The sequence below is a fragment of the Heptranchias perlo genome, chromosome 3 (assembly GCF_035084215.1).
Source record: "Heptranchias perlo isolate sHepPer1 chromosome 3, sHepPer1.hap1, whole genome shotgun sequence".
Classification (NCBI taxonomy): domain Eukaryota; kingdom Metazoa; phylum Chordata; class Chondrichthyes; order Hexanchiformes; family Hexanchidae; genus Heptranchias; species Heptranchias perlo.
The window spans coordinates 73,273,009-73,293,966 of NC_090327.1; the positions used below are offsets into that span (position 1 = coordinate 73,273,009).

The following is a 20,958-nucleotide window of genomic DNA, read 5'->3' on the forward strand; positions in this document are numbered from 1 at the left end:
TGGAGGGAAGGTCATTGATGAAGTAGCTGAAGATGGTTGGGCCTAGGACACTGCCCTGAGGAACTCCTGCAGCAATGTCCTGGGACTGAGATGATTGGCCTCCAACAACCACTACCATCTTCCTTTGTGCTAGGTATGACTCCAGCCACTGGAGAGTTTTCCCCCTAATTCCCATTGACTTCAATTTTACCAGGACTCCTTGATGCCACACTTGGTCAAATGCTGCCTTGATGTCAAGGGCAGTCACTCTCACCTCACCTCTGGAATTCAGCTCTTTTGTCCATGTTTGGACCAAGGCTGTAATGAGGTCTGGAGCCGAGTGGTCCTGGCAGAACCCAAACTGAGCATTGGTGAGCAGGTTATTGGTGAGTAAGTGCCGCTTGATAGCACTGTCGACGACACCTTCCATCACTTTGCTGAAGATTGAGAGTAGACTGATGGGGCGGTAATTGACCGGGTTGGATTTGTCCTGCTTTTTGTGGACAGGACATACCTGGGCAATTTTCCACATTGTCAGGTAGATGCCAGTATTGTAGCTGTATTGGAACAGTTTGGCTAGAGGCGCGGCTAGTTCTGGAGCACAAGTCTTCAGCACTACAGCCGGGATGTTGTCGGGTCCAAAGCCTTTGATGTATCCAGTGTGCTCAGCCGTTTCATGGTATCACGTGGAGTGAATCGAATTGGCAAAAGACTGGCTTCTGTGATGGCGGGGATATCAGGAAGAGGCCGAGATTGATCATCCACTCGGCACTTTGGTCGTTGTACACGAAGCACAGAAAGTTAACATGCAGGTACAGCAAGCAATTAGGAAGGCAAATGGTATGTTGGCCTTTATTGCAAGGGGGTTGCAATACAAGAGTAAGGAAGTCTTGCTGCAATTGTACAGGGCTTTGGTGAGACCACAGCTGGAGTACTATGTGCAGTTTTGGTCTCCTTACCTAAGGAAGGATATACTTGCCTTAGAGGCTGTGCAACTAGATTGATTCCTCGGATGAGAGGGTTGTCCTATGAAGAGAGATTGAGTAGAATGGGCCTATGCTGCCTGGAGTTGAGAAGAATGAGAGGTGATCTCCTTGAAACATATAAGATTCTGAGAGTGTTTGACAAGGTAGATGCTGAGAGGCTGTTTGCCCTGGCAGGAGCGTCTAGAACTAGGGGGCATAGTCTCAGGATAAGGGGTCGGCCATTTAGGACTGAGATGAGGAGGAATTTCTTCTCTCAGAAGGTTATGAATCTATAGAATTCTCTACTCCAGAGGGCTGTGGATGCTGAGATGTTGAGTATATCCAAGGCTGAGATCATTAGATTTTTGGACTCTAAGGAAATCAAGGGATATGGGGATCGGACAGGAAAGTGGAGTTGAGGTCGAAGATCAGCCATGATCTTATTGAATGGCAGGGCAGGCTCGAGGGGCCGAATGGCCTACTCCTGCTCCTATTTCTTATGTTCTTATTACCGCAGTTGAAGCCTAATACTTATAACTACTACATCATCCGGATCAAGAATATATATTAATGACATGGACTTGGGTATACAGAGCACAATTTCAAAATCTGCAGATGACAAAAAACTTGGAAGTATAATAAACAGTGAGGAGGATAGTGATATACTTCAAGAGGACATAGACAGGCTGGTGGAATGGGTGGACACATGGCAGATGAAATTTAATGCAGAGAAGGACGAAGTGATACATTTTGGCAGGAAGAATGAGGAGAGGCAATATAAACAAAAATGATACAATTCTAAAGAGGGTGGAGGCACAAATCTTCGAAGGTGGCAGGACAGGTTGAGAATGCGGTTGAAAAAGCATACGGGATCCTGGGCTTTATAAATAGAGGAGTCGAGTACAAAAGCAAGGAAGTTATGTTGAACCTTTATAAAACACTGGTTCGGCCACTGCTGGAGTATTGTGTCCAATTCTGGGCACCACACTTTATGGAGGATGTGAAGGCCTTTGAGAGGGTGCAGAAAAGATTTTCTGGAATGGTTCCAGGGATGAGGGACTTCAGTTACGTGGATAGACTGGAGAAGCTGGAGCTGTCTGAGAGCAGAGAAGGTTAAGAGGAGATTTGATCGAAGTGTTCAAAATCATGAAGGGTTTAGATAAAGTAAATAAAGAGAAACTATTCCCATTGGTGGAAGGGTCGAGAACCAGAAGACACAGATTTAAGGTGATTGGCAAAAGCACCAAAGGCGAGTAGTTATGATCTGGAATGCGCTGCCAGAAAGGGTGGTGGAAGCAGATTCAATCATGGCTTTCAAAAAGGAATTGGATAAATACTTGAAGGGAAAAAATTTGCAGGGCTATGGGGAAAGAGCAGGGGAATGGGACTAACTGGATTGCTCTTACAAAGAGACAGCACGGGCTCGATGGGCCGAATGGCCTACTTCTGTGCTGTAACCATAAAAAAATCAATAAAAAAGAATAAAAATGTCAGTGTTCACCTACATTATAACAGTGACTACACATTAAAGTAATTTATTGTACATAGAGCACTTTGGGACATTTCTGCACTATATAAATGCAAGTGATTTATTTCCATCTTTAATAAGGCACTCCATATTATACAGAAAAGAAAATCATGCACAAAGGCCAACTTATACATCAGCTTTTTCAATAGTTTTCCCAAAATACTGATTAGATTCCATGAACTGCAGTTGAAAGTTTTCAATCTCTGTACCTTTGTATCAGTCCACAACTTACTTTTGATAGAGATGGCCAACTTTCCAGAGCTCGAGAGAAGGAAAAAGAAAATATATTTGACAAGGAGCTGCAATTTTTGAAGCCTTTTTATGTTACAGTTCAAGTCCTGGGACAGCAATGACAAAACCGGGCCTCCACTGCCGTCAGTTCTACAGAGCTCAAGTCATTTATGTTCATGGATGTCATCAATGGTGTGAAAACCACATGCCTGCCATCAATGGCACTGAATCAAGGTGAAAGTACTGTACATTAAATTCAAATATGAAGAGGCTTCAGATCAGCACCAATATTTTTAAAACGTGTTTGGCACACCCTAGACCTCAGACGCAATGAAGGAGAGTTCAGCTCAGCACCAACATTTTTGCACCACTTCCTGGCATACGATGGGCCTCAGCATGCTGTACAAAGGATATTTTTCTCTTTTCAAACTTCCTGCTTTTTGCTGAACAGCCCTTTCTGTCCAGTGAGCATGACTGCTGTAACCATCCGATTGACAACAGCCATCAATAGGTTACACTAGCCAAGGATGGAGAAGACAAGTGGTGTAAGGTAAGAGAAGGCATGCCAACAAGTCAGTTGATAACTGAGTTAGACTGCCTGCACCCACCAGGTTAATGGCAAACCTACCTGTCAATGATATGGGCAACTTCCTCCTCAGGCTCTGGGTCAGTATGGATAAAGTTACAGAACTGTACCTACAAACAATCTTCACAATGGGATGGCACTGCCACTGGCTGTTGAGCTCATTTTCTCTCTCGGCTGTCATGCCTTTGCCTCTTTGGCAAGCTAGCATAAGCATCAGCTACTATATCAGCCATTTTGCTGCCTACAGATGCCTCAACCAAGTAAATGATGCGTTGTTCAGTCAGGGCAGCACTTATAGATCCTTTCCTACTGAATACCAATAGCGATGTGACATGGCTGCTCAATTTTCTCACAATGCTAAGTTCCCCAAATTCTAGTGGGGGCATTGATGGCACTCATGTGTATATCGAGTCCCTTCACCCAATGCCGTAGAACCATAGAGGTTTACAGCACAGATGGAGGCCATTCATCCCATTGTGTCTGTGCCATCTCTTTGTTAGAGCAATCCAAAATTAATCTCATTACCCTGGTCTCTCCCCATAGCTCTGTATCTTTTTTAGCTTCAAATATTTATCAAATTTCCCAACATTCATGGGTGCCTCAACCAACTCCTGGGGCAAAGCATTCCATGCTCCAACTACCCTCCGTGTAAAGAAATTTCTCCTAACTTCTCCCCTCACTCCCTTAGTGACAATTTTAAATTAATGGCCCCTCATCAGAGAAGCACAGGGCAGATACAATGAGGCCCAAGTATCGATTATAAAGCATACCATTGAGATCTTAAGCCCGCAGGTGGTGCATTGCTTTACAGCCCCACCAAGGTCTACGAGATCATCATGGTTTGCAATATAAAGAGGACTAACCATGGAAGAGAAGAATGAGGAGAAGGTCACCCGACTATCAAGGTCAGGACAGGTCAAGGTCACTGATCAAGTGGATTTAGCAGCAAAAAACCCTATGCAGCCAAGAATTCTATGGACCCATGTGCTCATAAAAAATCTTACGGCCAATTTAGCAAGGGTATATACCCGGAGCACACCCTCACATTTTGGGATTGTGCTTCACTGAATCAGACAAATAGGTCCAAATTCGTGCAGCGGCAAACTGTAAATTATGGAGCCCTAGCACAGAGCATATGTGAGCCTAATTAGCTACTTAATTTACAAAATCCTACATAAATTGGTTCACATCTGAAATCAGTGACCTTTCTCACCTATTCACTTCTTCAATGCTGCTTACCAATTTAAAACGGGCAATACAGATATTTTCCAGCTTTCGTGTTTTGAAGCTTCATAGAATCATAGAAATTTACGGCACAGAAGGAGGCCATTTGGCTTGTCGTGTCTGTGCCGGCCGAAGAAAAGCTATCCAGCCTAAACCTACTTTCCAGCTCTCGGTCCGTAGCCTTGTAGGTTACGACACTTCAAGTGCACATCCAAGTACCCTTTAAATGTGATGAGGGTTTCTGCCTCCACCACCCTTTCAGGCAATGACTTCCAGACCCCCACCACCCTCTAGGTGAAAAAAATTCTCCTCAACTCCCCTCTAATCCTTCCACCAATCACTTTAAATCTATGCCCCCTGGCTATTGACTTCTCTGCTAAGGGAAATAGGTCCTTCCTATCCACTCTATCCAGGCCCCTCATAATTATATACAACTCAATTAAATCTCCCCTCAGCCTCCTCTGTTCCAAAGAAAACAACCCCAGCCTATCCAATCTTTCCTCATAGCTAAATTTCTTCAATCCTGGCAACATCCTCGTATATCTCCATTGTACCCTCTCTGGTGCAATCTCATCTTTCCTGTAATGTGGTGACCAGAACTGTACACAGTACTCTAGCTGTGGCCTAACTAGTGTTTTATGTAGTTCTAGTATAACCTCCCTGCTCTTTTATATTCTATGCCTTGGCTAATAAAGGAAAGTATCCCATAGGGGGATGGGATACAGAGTGGAGCTACAATAGGGGGTGATGTGCAGCCAAATATAGAGAAAAAAACAAGTCAGCTTGGAAGACAGGGCAAATATGTGAGGGTAAGGCTGGATGGCATCTATTTTAATGCAAGGAGTCTTGCGAATAAGGTGGATGAACTGAAGGTGTTGATAAACACATGGGAGTATGATATTGTTGCTGTCACAGAGACATGGTTGAGGGAGGGGCAAGACTGGCAGCTCAATATTCCGGGGTACAGAATCTTCAGGCGAGACAGAGGGGGAGGTATAAGAGGAGGGGGGGTCGCAATATTAATTAAAGAATCAATTACTGCCATAAGGAGGGATGATATATTAGCAGGTTCCTCTAATGAGGCCATATGGGTGGAGCTTAAAAACAAAAAGGGGGCAAGCACTTTGATGGGAGTGTACTATAGGCCCCCAAACAGTCAGAGGGAGATAGAGGAACAGATATGTAGGCAAATCTCAGAAAATTGTGCAAATAATAGGGTAATAATAGTGGGGGATTTCAACTTCCCCAATATTAACTGGGATACTCAGAGTGTAAAAGGCTTAGAGGGTACAAAATTCTTAACGTGCATCCAGGAGAGCTTTTTGAGCCAGCATGTAGAAAGTCCTACAAGAGAGGGGGCGGTACTGGACCTAATTCTAGGGAATGTGGCCGGCCAAGTGGAAGAAGTGCTAGTAGGTGAGCACTTTGGTGAGAGTGACCATAATTCGGTGAGATTTAAGGTGGTCATGGAAAAGGACAGGGAGGGGCCGGAAATAAAGGTTCTAAATTGGGGGAAGGCCGATTTTAATAGGATAAGGCAGGATCTGGCCAAAATGGACTGGGATCAGCTGCTTGTAGGAAAATCCGCATCGGAGCAATGGGAGTCTTTCAGAGGGGAGATTGAGACCATACAATGGCAACATGTTCCCGTAAAGGTCAAGGGTGGTTCCAAGAACTCCAGGGAACCTTGGATGTCAGGGGATATACGAGAATGGATTAGGAAAAAAAGGAGGGCTTTTGGCAGATACAAAAGGCTAAAGACGGAGGAAGCCCTAGAGGAGTACAAAAAGTGCAGGGGGATACTTAAAAAAGAAATTAGGAGATCAAGGAGGGGCCATGAAATAACACTGGCGAGCAAAATAAAGGAAAATCCTAAGATGTTTTATAAGTATATTAAGGGTAAGAGGATAACTAGGGAAAAAATAGGGCCCATTAGGGACAAAAATGGCAATGTGTGTGTGGAGCCGGCAGATGTAGGAGGGGTTCTAAATGAATTTTTTGCATCTGTTTTCACTATGGAGAAGGACGATGTAGACATAGAAATACGGCAGGGGGACTGTGATATACTCGAACATATTAACATCGAGCGGGAGGAGGTATTGGCGGTTTTAGCAGGCCTAAAAATGGATAAATCCCCAGGCCCGGACGAAATGTATCCCAGGCTACTGTGTGAGGCAAAGGAGGAGATTGCGGGGGCTCTGACACATATATTCAGAACCTCTCTGGCCACAGGGGATGTGCCAGAGGACTGGAGAACCGCTAATGTAATACCATTATTCAAGAAGGGGAGTAGGGAAAAACCGGGGAACTACAGGCCAGTGAGCCTAACATCAGTGGTAGGAAAATTATTGGAAAAAATTCTGAAGGACAAAATTAGTCTCCACTTGGAGAAGCAAGGATTAATCAGGGATAGTCAACATGGCTTTGTCAAGGGAAGATCATGTCTGACTAATTTGATTGAATTTTGGTAGGGTGGTAAATAGCGAGGAGGATAGCCTCAGTCTGCAGGACGATATAGATGGGTTGGTCAGATGGGCGGAACAGTGGCAAATGGAATTTAACCCGGAAAAGTGCGAGGTGATGCACTTTGGAGGGACTAACAAGGCAAGGGAATACACAATGAATGGGAGGACCCTAGGCAAGACAGAGGGTCAGAGGGATCTTGGTGTGCAAGTTCACAGATCCCTGAAGGCGGCGGAACAGGTAGATAAGGTGGTAAAGAAGGCATATGGGATACTTGCCTTTATTAGCCGAGGCATAGAATATAAGAGCAAGGAGGTTATGATGGAGCTGTATAAAACACTGGTTAGGCCACAGCTGGAGTACTGTGTGCAGTTCTGGTCGCCACACTACAGGAAGGATGTGATCGCTTTGGAGAGGGTGCAGAGGAGATTCACCAGGATGTTACCAGGGCTGGAGCGCTTCAGCTATGAAGAGAGACTGGGAAGATTGGGTTTGTTTTCCTTGGAGCAGAGGAGGCTGAGGGGGGACATGATTGAGGTGTACAAAATTATGAGGGGCACAGATAGGATGGATACTAAGGAGCTTTTTCCCTTCGTTGAGGGTTCTATAACAAGGGGACATAGATTCAAGGTAAAAGGCGGGAGGTTTAGAGGGGATTTGAGAAAGAACTTTTTCACCCAGAGGGTGGTTGGAGTCTGGAACTCACTGCCTGAAAGGGTTGTGGAGGCAGGAACCCTCACAACATTCAAGAAGCATTTGGATGAGCACTTGAAATGCCATAGCATACAAGGCTACGGACCAAATGCTGGAATATGGGATTAGAGTAGACAGGGCTGATGGCCGGCGCGGACACGATGGGCCGAAGGGCCTTTATCCGTGCTGTATAACTCTATGACTCTATGACTCTATGACTCATATGCGTTCTTAACCACCTTATCTACCTGTCCTGCTTCCTTCAGGGATCTGTGGATATGCACTCCAAGCTACCTCACTTCCTCTACACCTCTTAGTATCCTCCCATTTATTGTGTACTCCCTTGCCTTGTTTGCCCTCCCCAAATGCATTCTCCAGATTGAACTCCATTTGCCACTTTTCTGCCCACCTGACCAATCCGTTGATATCTTCCTGCAGTCTACAGCTTTCCTCCTCACTATCAGCCACATGGCCAATTTTTGTATCATCTGCAAACTTCTTAATCATGCCCCCTACATTTAAGTCTAAATCATTGATATATACCACAAAAAGCAAGGGACCTTTTACTGAACCCTGCAGAACCCCATTGGAAAAATCCTTCTAGTCACAAAAACACCCGTCGACTATGACCCTTGCTTCCTGCCACTGAGCCAATTTTGGATCCAACTTGCCACTTTCCCTTGGATCCCATGGGCTTTTACTTTTCTGACCAGTCTGCCAAGTGGGACCTTGTCAAAAGCTTGATTGTTAAAGGTGTGATTGCCTGTTTAATAATGCATTTAAAGTTATGTGTTTTTTTTTTGCTTTTCACATGGCTGTATCTGCATTATCTTTGTTGTATTACTTGCTGCTGGTGTTTGCAGCTGCATTTTTGTATTGCAAGACTCCTTTTGCAGCGACCTTTTCCCACAGCACTGTTGCTGACAGCAGCTGCTGCTTCATTAGTAGCAACCACAGTATTCAGCATGTGAATTCCACTGGGCATTCTAATGGAAGAGGTGATATGGAAGAGAAAGGAGAGTTCATACAGGGGGAAGAAAGGTAGGTGCAACTGCACTTATGTCTCGCGCCCACTTGGACTCATCCTTGGAGCAAAATCATCAGGCTTAGCCATACCTATCTGGGGATGTCCAAATAGACTGCCTTTGCCGTCTGTGCTTCCCAATCCCAAGTGATACTTCCAGAAAATTATAGAGCCGGATTTTCCTAATCCCGTTCCACCAGGCTCAGAGTGGGATTTTCACTCGCCACCTGGATGCTACCATAATCCCAGTCCAGTTTCCTCCTCAGGAATTATTACAGATGCAAGGCAGCCTCTCCAGTGTGTTCTGACAATGTGTAACACCCAAAACATCTACACACCTCCCATCTCTCAGAACACCAACATACCCACTCCACATCAACATCATCTCCTGCTGTAAAGAAAATTAAGGTCTGAAGTTATGTATGTCAATGTTCAGACCAGAGGGCTGCAGACTACCCAAGAGAAAGAGGAGATGCTATTCCTGAAGTTTGAGTTGAGTTTGGGTGGAACCGTGTGAGAGGATAAAGATGGGAAGTCAGTGGGAATGAAAGCAGGAGTTCGAACAGATCAAAAGTGTCCAGCAAAGCAGTCCTTAGTCTGCATTTGATTTCCTCAATGTAGAGGAAAGTGCACCACAGGCAGCGATACGGTATATTAGAGGAGGTATTATAAATTGCTGACCACATGGAAGATGTGTTTGGGGCACTAGACGGTGGTATGAGAGGACAGGTGTTGCAAACACATGGTTGTTGTAAGAGAAGCGGGAAGGGTGAGTGCAGAGATCCCAGAAATGGGGTGGGTATGGTCAAGGGTCCTGGCAACTACTTTGGAGGGGAAATCTCAGCTGAGAAAAAAGGAGGACATTTCAGAAGTTCTGGTGTGGAGTTATCAAAGCAAATGTGATCAAGGCAGAGAAAATGGGAGAAAGAATGCGAAGGACAATTCCACGCTCCCAGCAAGGAGTAGTACTTGCAGGGAGTGCACAGTGGGAAATCGTGGGCCTGCAGTTGATGATTTTCCTCCCAATATGCGCACCTGCGATTTACTAGCATGCAGTCCACGCAAACATCATTGCCTCCTGTGAACACGCGAGTGTGGAATCAGTCCTTACATTCTTCTTTAAACAGTAGCCGAACTAGTCTCCATCCATCACAAAACCTCCTCTGCCTAGCTGAACTAGTTCTCATCTTGAATAGCTTCTTTTAACTCCACTTATTTCCTCAGATAAAAAATGTTGCTATAGGAACCCACAAGGGTCCCAGCTATGGCAGTCTTTTTGAAAACTAAGTTGCTCCAGTTTTACTCTAGTACCTTCCAATTCCTGTTACTGTAACAACAGTGCTAATTTCTGCTCTCGTTCTGATCTTAAGTATTCCATGAACTATGTTTCAGTTTCCACCCATCCCTTATCTTTACATGGTCAATCTCTGGTCCTTCCTTTCCCATTCTTGACTTCTCTGTCTCCATCTCTGGAGATAGGCTTTTGACGGACATTTATTGCAAGCCTACTGACTCCCTCAACTACTTGGATTGTGCTTCTTTCCACCCCATTTGTTTCAATAGCCTTGTCTATAAATCAACTAATTTCAGTTAATCCTCTATTCAGCTTCTGCCATGTCTGTTCTTCAATTGAAATACTTCACTCAACAATGTATTAGCTTCAGTTTTGGTGAAGGTTAATTTGCTAAAATTACATATTTAATGTAGCATTTAAATCTATTACCAACTAGTGCATTTTGTAAATGGATGATTAAAGCAATTTAAATGAATTCTTATCTTTGATGCTGGCATGGTGACTTCCCCTATTGATGTATTAGCGCCTTTAAGTGGACAATTTAGAGGTAATTTGCACTGGCAGTGGGGAGCCCCACCCAGAGGCAGTGCAAGTTTGGAAATGTGGGCCTCTGAATCTCAGATATGCCCTCCCGGCAGGTGAGGCATCACACCAGCAGAATGAAGTCGGAAAATTACATTTTTCATTAACATGACTATTTACTTGGGAATCACATTAGCTGTGAATGTTAGAAATATTTAGAAGGTTTATGATGTTTTAAAGACTATTGTCTGAATTTTCAGATTTAAAATGTCGCTGGTTTTGTATCCTTGGCGACACAGAAATGCTCAGTATAATTCTTCAACTCCGTTTTATTCCACCAAATTACTTCATGTAAGTGCACAGCACTTAACGTTCCAATATGGAGAAGCTCATCAATAATATGACACTAAAACGTTGACAAGTTAGATGAACTAAAAAAACAGTCCCACCACCACCTTCTCATGGGCAATGAGGGATGGGCAATAAATATGGCCTTGCCAATATCGCCCACATCCCAAGAACAAATAAAAATTAACATCTCAAAGACTGACCTACACATAACCAGATTAATATTAATATTTGGAGCTAATGGCTGGAAAATTGTTGTCAGCCAATGAAAAACCAATATTTTGGAACTTGCACCTATCCTCAAAATGGAGTGTTGAAGCATGATTTTTACCTGGAGCCGGGGGAGAGCGGGGGGAAGGGGGGAGGATTGATCTTCACGGGGGAAACCAGGAAGTAAAGTTGGCGGGTCGGAATCTGCGATCACAACCTAATTAAATGTTAAAAAGTTTACTTCTGGGTTTTGCACCCAGCAGCCAACCTGATTGACAGGCTGTCGGGCAGGAAAGCAGCCAGGCAGAGATCAGTGTCCTCGGGAGTTGGATGGGGGAGGCCAAACACAGCAGTGGGTGGAGGTGAGAAGTCTGCGATCAGGGTGGGAGGGGGGTCTCGGACATTGGGGAGGGTCGGACGCTCGCAGGGGTCCGATCAAGGCAGGTAAGCTTGTCAGGCCTGAAGGAGATATTCCTGCTCCTCCTGGCCCACAAGCAGTGGCAATAAAGACACTTACCTGATGAACTGGCCCTACTCGTCTCCTTTTACCTGACGAGACTCACGAGCCCCGAGAAAACTGTCCTGGAAGCGTTAAATTAAAGCTCAGTTAAAATCAATTTAAACGAAATGCTACTTAACGTCTCTTAACTACCTTAATTGCCCCGCTAATGACTTGCCTGCCAGCATTAATTGGGGGCACAACTTCAGCAATTCGGCTCCGTGCATGCATCCAAATGCACCCATGCTAAACTCGGAAATGGGCATGTTGGAGTCGGGTTGCGGTCGCGAACCAAAAAACTATTTTCACTTCCCACCCGACTCCAACCCACCCATTCTTGGGAGTTAAAATTCCCCCCTTGGAGTCAGATGAAAGAAGATAAGTGAAGGGTTTTTAAGTTATTTTTAAAGGTATAAAATGATCATACTGGATTATATTAGATGGGAAGATGGGAAAAAATAAGATTAAAATTTAAATAATCAAAATAAGACAGAGAGAATGAAACGTACAAAATGGCTCGCAGAAGTAAGAGGCCTGAAAATCCTTGTGGGCACGGCGGAACGGATGCCACTGAGAATTGCTCCCCTGACCCTACTGGCGGATCTGGGGTCAGGACAGAGTCAGATAATTCTAATAAAGTTGGCAGGTGCCTGCGCTAGCGTGGGTGCAGCCTGAGTGTCCGCTACAGGAGGGAGTGTAGGAAGTGCAGTGCCAAATAAGCACTGTGGCTTGTCCGATGGTTTTCCCCTCCCCCCTCAACACACAAGTGCTGACCACGTCCCATTTGTATGAGGGCCAATCAAAGCTTTCAATTATTGGATTTCTATGATAATCCACACCATGGCGAGAATTTTAACTCCCAAGAACGGGTGGGTTGGAGTCGGGTGGGAGGTGAAATTAGTACTTTTTTAGGTCGCGTCTGCAACCCGGACCCAAACACGCCCATTTCCGGGTTTAACGTGGGTGCGTTTGGACGCGTGCACGGAGCCGAATTGCTGAGATCACGTCCCCGATTAGTGCCGGTGGGCGGGTCATTAGCGGGGCAATTAAGGTAGTTAAGAGTCATTAAGTAGAATTTTTTTAATTGATCATAACTGAGCTTTAAATTTAACATCTCCGACAGCTTTCCCGGAGCTCGTGATTCTCACCAGGTAAAAGGTGGCCAGAAGGGCCAGTTCATCAGGTAAATGCCTTTATTGTACTGCTTGTGGGCCAGGAGGAGCAGAAGTGTTTCCTCCAGGCCCCACAAGCTTACCTGCCGTGATCAGACCCTGCGATTGGCCGACCCCAGATGGCTGAGTCCCCTCGATGTCCGAGCCCCCACAAATCGCCGACTTCTTACTTCCCCGACAGCAATCGCAACCCCCCCCACACCATCCAACCCCCAAGGACACTGATCTCCCCCCAACTGGTTTCTCACCGACAGGCCTGTCAATCAGGCTGGTTGCCGGGCGCGAAACCTCGATGTAAAATTTTTATTATCCAATTAGGTTGCGATCACAGATTCAGACCCGCCAACTTTACTTCCGGATTTCCTGCGCGAAAATCTACCCCCCACCCCAACCCCGCTCTCATCCCGGGTCCAGGTAAAAATCATGCCAGTCTGGAGACCCTGGAGGGCCCAATTTCCCCCCTTAACTGACCTGCATGGGTGATTCATCCCAGCATCCAGGTTGCTGGGCAATAGGGAGGCTGGGGCCGAGGAAATTCCCAGGGTGGGAAATCCTTCCCCTTGGCCCCCAAATTATATTTTGGCCGTGCCTCTCACACCTAAGTTCTGCTAGGGATTCTGGGATTTTCGGGCCCATGTATTTAATTTTCTATATATTTTAGACTGAAGTGGTTATTTTTATCCTTTAGCAGTAATTTTGCAGTAACAAAACTATTCCTGACATTTGAGTGTCTTTATTCCTGTGTTTGTTTCGGTATCATGACATGTTAGCTGAAAACTCACAAAACTGATCTGAAGATGTAATTTTACTGGACCTGTTGACACTCTAAGGGTTAATGCTACTCTGTTGTTACAAGGGTTTCTGCCTTAGATATTTTCACGGGTATAGCAGTGCTGTCCATTCCCATAAGTGATCTGAGCATCCTATGTCCAGGAGTGTGCCCTTAATGTCCAATATCTAACAACGTGATAACGTAACTCAGTAATGCAACAATAAACCCCCTTTGTGATCTGGATCTGAATATTGTATCTTTCACACATGCCCTCACATACCCTTCTCCAATCTGTTCAAAGACGGACTGAAACAGTTTCAATGCAAATCGTTAACCTGCTTTATTTCACAGACAGGAAGTGAACATATAGAGTAACACTCAAAGCAAATTCCACCTATCCTGGGCAGGAAATTTGTGGGAAGTCCACTGGAAGGGTGGGGGGGGGGGGGCGGTGGTTAGATCTGAAACTAAGCAGAACTACTGCCCACCTACTATCGACGTCCATGATACTGTTCGAAATTCCACGGTCAGAGTCACTTAAACATTTTGGGTGGGTACCTGTGCCATTCTTGGCAGAACTGGACTGCTCACGAGTGAGAGAGGATGGAATGTTACTGTCATCCCTTGTTGCAGCATTAGCAAGCACTTCTTCTGACGCATTTGGCAATGCAATCAATTGGAGAGTGAAAACCAACCTTTGAATTGTTAAATTCCTCACTCCCCCTCCTCATTAGCTGCCCTAGCAACACTGGACACCGGTGTACAACATTGCTAACAACATGAGAAAAATATGTAGTATGATATATTACCCTGGGTCTTTTCTCTGTTGAAAAGAGAAGACTGAGAGGGCATTCAATGACTGTGTTTCAAATATGAAACGTTTGGACAAAATGGTTCCAAGTAAGCTTTTCTGCTGTGTACAGAACTTAAGCACAAGGGGTCACATTTACAAATTAAGGACAACAAAATGAATAGGAAATGCAGGAGGAACATTTTAACTAAAAGGGTGTTAAGTATATGGTATAGATCACTGGCACGGGTGGTTTCACTAGAAATCTTAAAGGGTTTCAAGAAGGAACTAAACAGGTTCTTGTCAACAAATAGAGTACAAAGTTATTGGAAATGTACCAAGCGAATACTGTGGATAGGTGGACTAGATGGACTAAAGGTCTTCTCCGGCCTGAAACTGTTAATATAGCCCTGATTCTAACCCTGCTGCCTGGTGAGAACAGTGCAGGCAGAGGGAGAAAATAGTGACTGGACCCTACCCCCCTACATTCCCGCAGTGTTCGCACCTCCCCACCATTTTAATTCCCAGTTTTCGAGAGCATCAAGGCTGCCTACCGCAGGCAAGCAGGGGCCTCATAAATAGTCGGCCCCCCCCCCAAACGTATATAAACTCTGAATTGCACAAATCGTGCACAATCCGAGAAATGCCAGCAAAAGCTGGCGGCAAGCAGGATCAGAGCCAAAACAGGCCCAGGTAAATTCCTTCTTTTTAATTTTTTTCCTTGAGTGCTCCTCCTGGCCACACAAGGAAACCTTGGGCCTCCTCTTCCTAGGGCTTCCCCGCTCCCCCGATTGCGATCGTGTCAGATCTCTCCCACATCACTTACCTTGCCAGAGATTGTTATTTGGGTCCTCGGCAGCAGTTTGCAGCTGCCCAATTTCCCACTTCCACCCACCGGCCTTCACATCATCCCCACCGGCTTCGGGTGGGAGTCAGCGTGGACAATTTAAGTGAGATCCGGGAGTTAAGGTGGCACAGGCCACATGCCAGTTTGGGTATGTGAGCCTGTCGTTCGCTTCAGCCACGCACGCCACACTCCTGCCCCAGGTTAAAATTGGGGCTAATGTTACTGTGTTAGTATTTCTGATCGGGGCTGATCCCTGGTGGATCCACCCCAACTTCTGCCCCTCACCAACCCACCCCACCATGCTGCCAGTATGCCCAAAAACCACACAAGAGTTTTGGTGCCTTATCATTAGCATGATTATAAAATGTAATACTGAACAGCAACCAGGTAGCCCTTCCTACCTAGAATAGAATCATAGAATCGTTACAGCACAGGAGGAGGCCATTCGGCCCATCGAGCCTGTGCCGGCTCTTTGTAAGAGCAATCCAGTTAATCCTATTCCCTGGTCTTTCCCTGTAGCCCTGCTAATATATATTCCTTTTTGAAAGCCATGATTGAATCTGCTTCCACCACCCTTTCAGACAGCACATTCCAGATCATAACCACTCGCTGCGTAAAAAAGTTTCTCCTCACGTCGCCTTTGTTTTTTTTGCCAATCCTCTGGCAGAAGGGTTGAGAACCAATAGAAACAGTTTCTCTTTATTTACTTTATCTAAACCTGTCCTGATTTTAAACACTTCTATCAAATCTCCTCTCAACCTTCTCTGCTCTCTGCTCTGCTCTGCTCTACCACAATTATCATTTTTTGGCTGTATGTTAGAGTCAACTTTTAGAACCAAGAAGAATTTTGTTTTTCTTTCTGGTAGTTGCTTTCACCAAATAACCCCCTCAAAAATCCAACTGCGACCCATTTTTGGTTACCACAAAAAGGGAAAACTGAACCAAAGGCATTTTATTTGCAGACCAGTGAGACATAAATTAGTAACTTGAACGTCCTCCCTTTACAGAACCCGCCCAATTGTTGTCCCATTAATTCCATGAAGATTGGGGGGTTGGGGGTGGGCAGGATTCTACAATGGGCGGGCGATTCACTCTGCTAGGCTACCACCCAGGCAGTGAATTTGAAAATTACCCCCAAAATCTAATAGAGCCAACATGTATTAATTCCAAGCTTTTCTAAAAATAGAAACATATGCTTTCAATAAAAGCCTCCCGATGGTTCTCTCTATAGAGAAGAAACACTTATGAAGCTACTAATGCGATGCAAGAAAGAAAGGCAAAATATATCAAAGGTAAAGCTTCCAAGTCTGATGGGGATTACAGTGGAATTTTTTTTTCTTTTAATATGCATACCAAATAGTCTCTAAGATATGTTTCAGGAAGTAGAGGTCAATAAATTTAACACCAGGTCCATCTGAGTAATTTCAGCTGAACTATAATTCATCCTTATTTATCAGTATTGGAATCCAATAAGGAACAGTACAAAGTGGCAAATCTTACTTGTCTCAAAGGAGAACTGTGAATTGCCATAAAACTCAAAGAAGGTACTTGTGCACTTACCTGGTCTCTCTGTCTCATGCTTGGAAACTACTGTTTTGAAGCTGCCTGGCAAGAAGCCATCATAATGTCACTGAAGTGAAGCTTTAGTGTCACTGCATAAAACGATGAATTCAATTACTGTGACTTACACCAGTACATCTGCGTCATACAGCATAGATCAAAGTGTCAACACAATTTCAATGTATACTTTATGGCTCAGACTGCAACACATGTGCACCCACCAAAATCATCATTATCCTCGATATTGTGTTCATCAAGAATAATAACAACAACAAACATAGTGCCTTTAATGTAAAATCAGCCCAAAAATATTTAACGTTTTGAAGTCCCAACTGGATAATAAAATTATATCACACAAGGTGCCAAGTCCAAATAATGTGGAATGGCCTGCTGGAGGGGATCTTGCATGGTTTGACTTTGGTGCATTCCAGAGTTAGATCAGGACCTGATTCTATAGTTATTTTGAAACATTCACGTTCGGACGCATCCCAAACCATTTTGCATTGACATGAAAGTGACATTATACTGACAATTTTCTGAATCATGCTCCTGGTGCAGAGCCTTGTCCAGGAAACAGGGAGTAAGAATAAATGGGTCTTTATCGGGGTGGCAGACAGTGACTAGTGGGGTACCGCAGGGATCAGTGCTTGGGCCCCAGCTATTCACAATATATATCAATGATTTGGATCAGGGAACCAAATGTAATATTTCCAAGTTTGCTGACGACACAAAACTAGGTGGGATCGTGAGTTGTGAGGAGTTGTAAGAAAGGCTTCAAGGCGATTTAGACAAGTTGAGTGAGTGGGCAAATACATGGCAGATGCAGTATAATGTGGATAAATGTGAAGTTATCCACTTTGGAAGGAAAAACAGAAAGGCAGAGTATTATTTAAATGGTGATAGATTGGGAAATGTTGATGTACAAAGGGATCTGGGTGTCCTTGTACACAAGTCACTGAAAGTAAACATGCAGATGCAGCAAGCAGTTAGGAAGGCAAATGGTATGTTGGCCTTGATTTCAAGAGGATTTGAGTACAGGGGCAAGGATGTCTTACCGCAGTTATACAGGGCCTTGGTGAGACCACACCTAAAGTGCAGTTTTGGTCTCCTTATCTAAGAAAGGATATGCTTGCCATAGAGGGAGTGCAGCGAAGGTTCACCAGACTGATTCCTGGGATGGCAGGACTGTCGTATGAGGAGAGATTGGGTCGACTCGGCCTGTATTCACTCGAGTTTAGAAGAATGAGAGGGGATCTCACTGAAACATATAAAATTCTGACAGGGCTAGACAAACTGTATGCAGGGAGGATGTTTCCCCGGGCTGGGGGGTCCAGAACAAGAGGTCACAGTCTCAGGATACGGGGTAGGACATTTAGGACTGAGATAAGGAGAGGTTTCTTCACTCAGAGGGTGGTGAATCTGTGGAATTCTCTACCACAGAAGGCTATGGAGGCCAAGTCACTGAATATATTTAAGAAGGAGCTCGATAGATTTCTTTACACAAAAGGCATCGAGGGGTATGGGGAGAGAGTGGGAATATGCTATTGAGATAGAGGATCAGCCATGATCATATTGAATGGCAGAGCAGGCTCGAAGAGCCGAATGGTCTACTCCTGCTCCTATTTTCTATGTTTCTATGTTTTATCAGCAACGCCTATCAGGAAATTGTGGGCGTGCTCTGCACAATTTTCCATTCATTATGGAAGGGAAAGTGTGGGGATAACGTCCGCGATTTCTCGATTTGCATTGCCAGTGGGCAAAGCACTGTGCCACGAGTATTCATTCAGAAAATTGGCACTATTATTGCAATTTAAGGAGCTCTTTATTTCCACCTGGATGTAAACCAGTTTAAGTGATTCAAAGCCTAATACAATAAAACATGAACGAGCCACTTGAAGGTGACTGAAGTCTATTTGTCAGGACGATATGCTGAAGCAGCTGCATTTGTTCTCCATTTGTAATCTCTAAAACATATTTCAACAAAGAATTCTTTACAACAAAAAAACAATATTATTACTAAAATAAAACTTATGACAAAATGCAACACTTTCAAATAGAAAGTGCTTCTGAGGTCAATAATAATGTTCCAGTATTCCCTGAAGAGTTTTAACAGATATCGTGCTGTACTTGGTCAAATAATCTTGTTACACTGCAAGGCAACTGTTAGTATTTATACTGTTTATTCCCAACAGATTATATCCACTTACTCCTATAAACACAAACAAAAAGTATATGACAGTAAAGGGACTGAATCAATCAGCAGCTTTAGCTTCTGTTGACAGGAACTGTTTGAAGTTGACTTGTCCTAAACCTCAATGTTGCACAAAAGTTTTCAATATTTATCTATCATTGAGTATCTGAATTTAAAGTCTCTGTAAGATGGGTGATTGTGGCCTAACATGAATTAATATGAACTTGACGTTTCAGCTTTTGTGCATTTTTGAAAGTTAAGGAAGGATGAACAGCAGCCCACTGAGACCTCGGCACCTTTCAAATTATACATATCTCTTCTCATTATACAACATCTGCAACAATGATTTCTATGCATATCTAATGAAGAATTAAAGCAGAATTTGAGAATTACATGGAAACATGGAGCATTTCTTAATTCTAGGAACAAATGAAAAAACTTCAACCTTATTAGGCTTTTAATTTTGTTGTTGAAATACTTCTGCAGTCCTCAAAGAACTGCATCCCGTTTTGTTTAAAAGTACTCGGTACACATTTGCTGCAGTGATGTTTTGCTTGAGGTTTTTTTCAGATCAGTATGTTAATTACTCACAGAATGATCTTATTGATAGAAATGTTATTAATTGCACAGTAAGGTAAATAACACTGTATACCTCTGCCTTGTTACTATCCTGGAGTGGCTTGGGAACGGTGAACGGGGGTCTGCTAACATGCTGCACGCCAGAGGGTCCCCACATAGTGAGCATCCCCTCTTGGTTGAGCCTTCAGCAGGAGATATAGAGGTGAAGCCAGGCATTTCCCCACTGGAAAAGAGAAGGAAAAAAGTATATCAGGTATCTGCTGTACCTCCTAATGACTGGATAGAGAATAGCACTGGAATTAGAACTACTGCTTGTATGGAGGATAAACACCAACACAGACTGATTGGGCTGAATGAGCTGTTTCCATGTTGTAATTTCTCTGTAATTCTTTGTACTTTTATGAATTATGAGTAATGGTAGAACAGTGTCTGAGTGAATTGTTTTTGGTTCATTAATAATAAGGGTTTAGTTCCTGCATTTCACCCTTTTAGTTCTGGTTGGAATGTGTTTTTTAAGGTTTTTTTTTATTTGATTTAAGTGTCCACATGGCTCAGTTGTCTAAACTGCTGTTCCACTACACCACTGAGGGATGCTGAATTGTCAGGGGTGTCATTTTTCAGATAGGACGTTAAACCGAGACCCTGCTGGTTCAGGTGAGTGTTAAAGATTCCATTTAAAGAACAGTATGAAGTTTTCCTGATGTCCTAGCCTACATTCCTCCCTCAGCCAATGCTACTAAAAACAAAACTGTTCAACTGCTGTTTGCAGGATTTGCCTACTCAACATCAGTCACTGTAATTGAACTGTACATGAAGCACTTTGAATGTTTTTGAGAGACTTGATCAATGCAAACTATATAAATGCAAATCTGTCTTTCTTTGTTGAAAAATGACAGCATCAGTCTGATACCTGGCCATGTGATTCATTTAGAGTTTTCAATGTTACGCCAGCGAGTACTGCCATGTTGTTGAATGTGACACCAGCAGGTACTGCAATCAAAAGGTGCTTTCACACTGCTCTAGAGACCACATCCTCGAAAAATTAGAAAATTAGAATCTGCTTATATTATGTTGCTGTTTTTTCTAAACTCCCTCAAAAACTATGTGAGTAAATATGAAATAGGAGTAGGAGTAGGCCATACGGCCCCTCGAGCCAGTATGATGTGCCTATGACCTACATAGACCAAGAATGTTTAATCACTGATCTGTGCTGAGTTAATCAAAGTCAGCTCAGGCAATAGTACGGGTAGTACATATTAGATTTTGGTTATAATAATCAATTAATTTCATCATTATAACTGACTAATTGCTGTATCCAAGGCTGCCATTTGCTGTTCCAGTTAACTATCTCAATAGCGGCATAGGCATAGAACTGCCATTCAATGCACCCCTCTTTAAAATGAGTTATAAATGTTTAAAGTGTCAGTGAGCAGAGTACATGCTGCAGAATGTACAGTTAGTGTTACTTTCAATAATGTGCT

The 20,958-nt window shown here is 43.8% G+C and overlaps 1 long non-coding RNA gene across 1 annotated transcript in view; it reads right to left on the bottom strand.

The window, feature by feature from the left end:
- Nucleotides 1-19,692, bottom strand: part of LOC137306567 (uncharacterized) — a 48,147-nt gene extending 28,455 nt beyond the window's left edge. The window contains exons 1-2 of the long non-coding RNA XR_010958909.1: nt 19,551-19,692; nt 16,708-16,799 (exon numbers count right to left, since the gene is read on the bottom strand). This is a non-coding gene — a long non-coding RNA (uncharacterized lncRNA). The remainder of the gene's footprint in view (nt 1-16,707; nt 16,800-19,550) is intronic.
- Nucleotides 19,693-20,958: the final 1,266 nt, after the last annotated feature.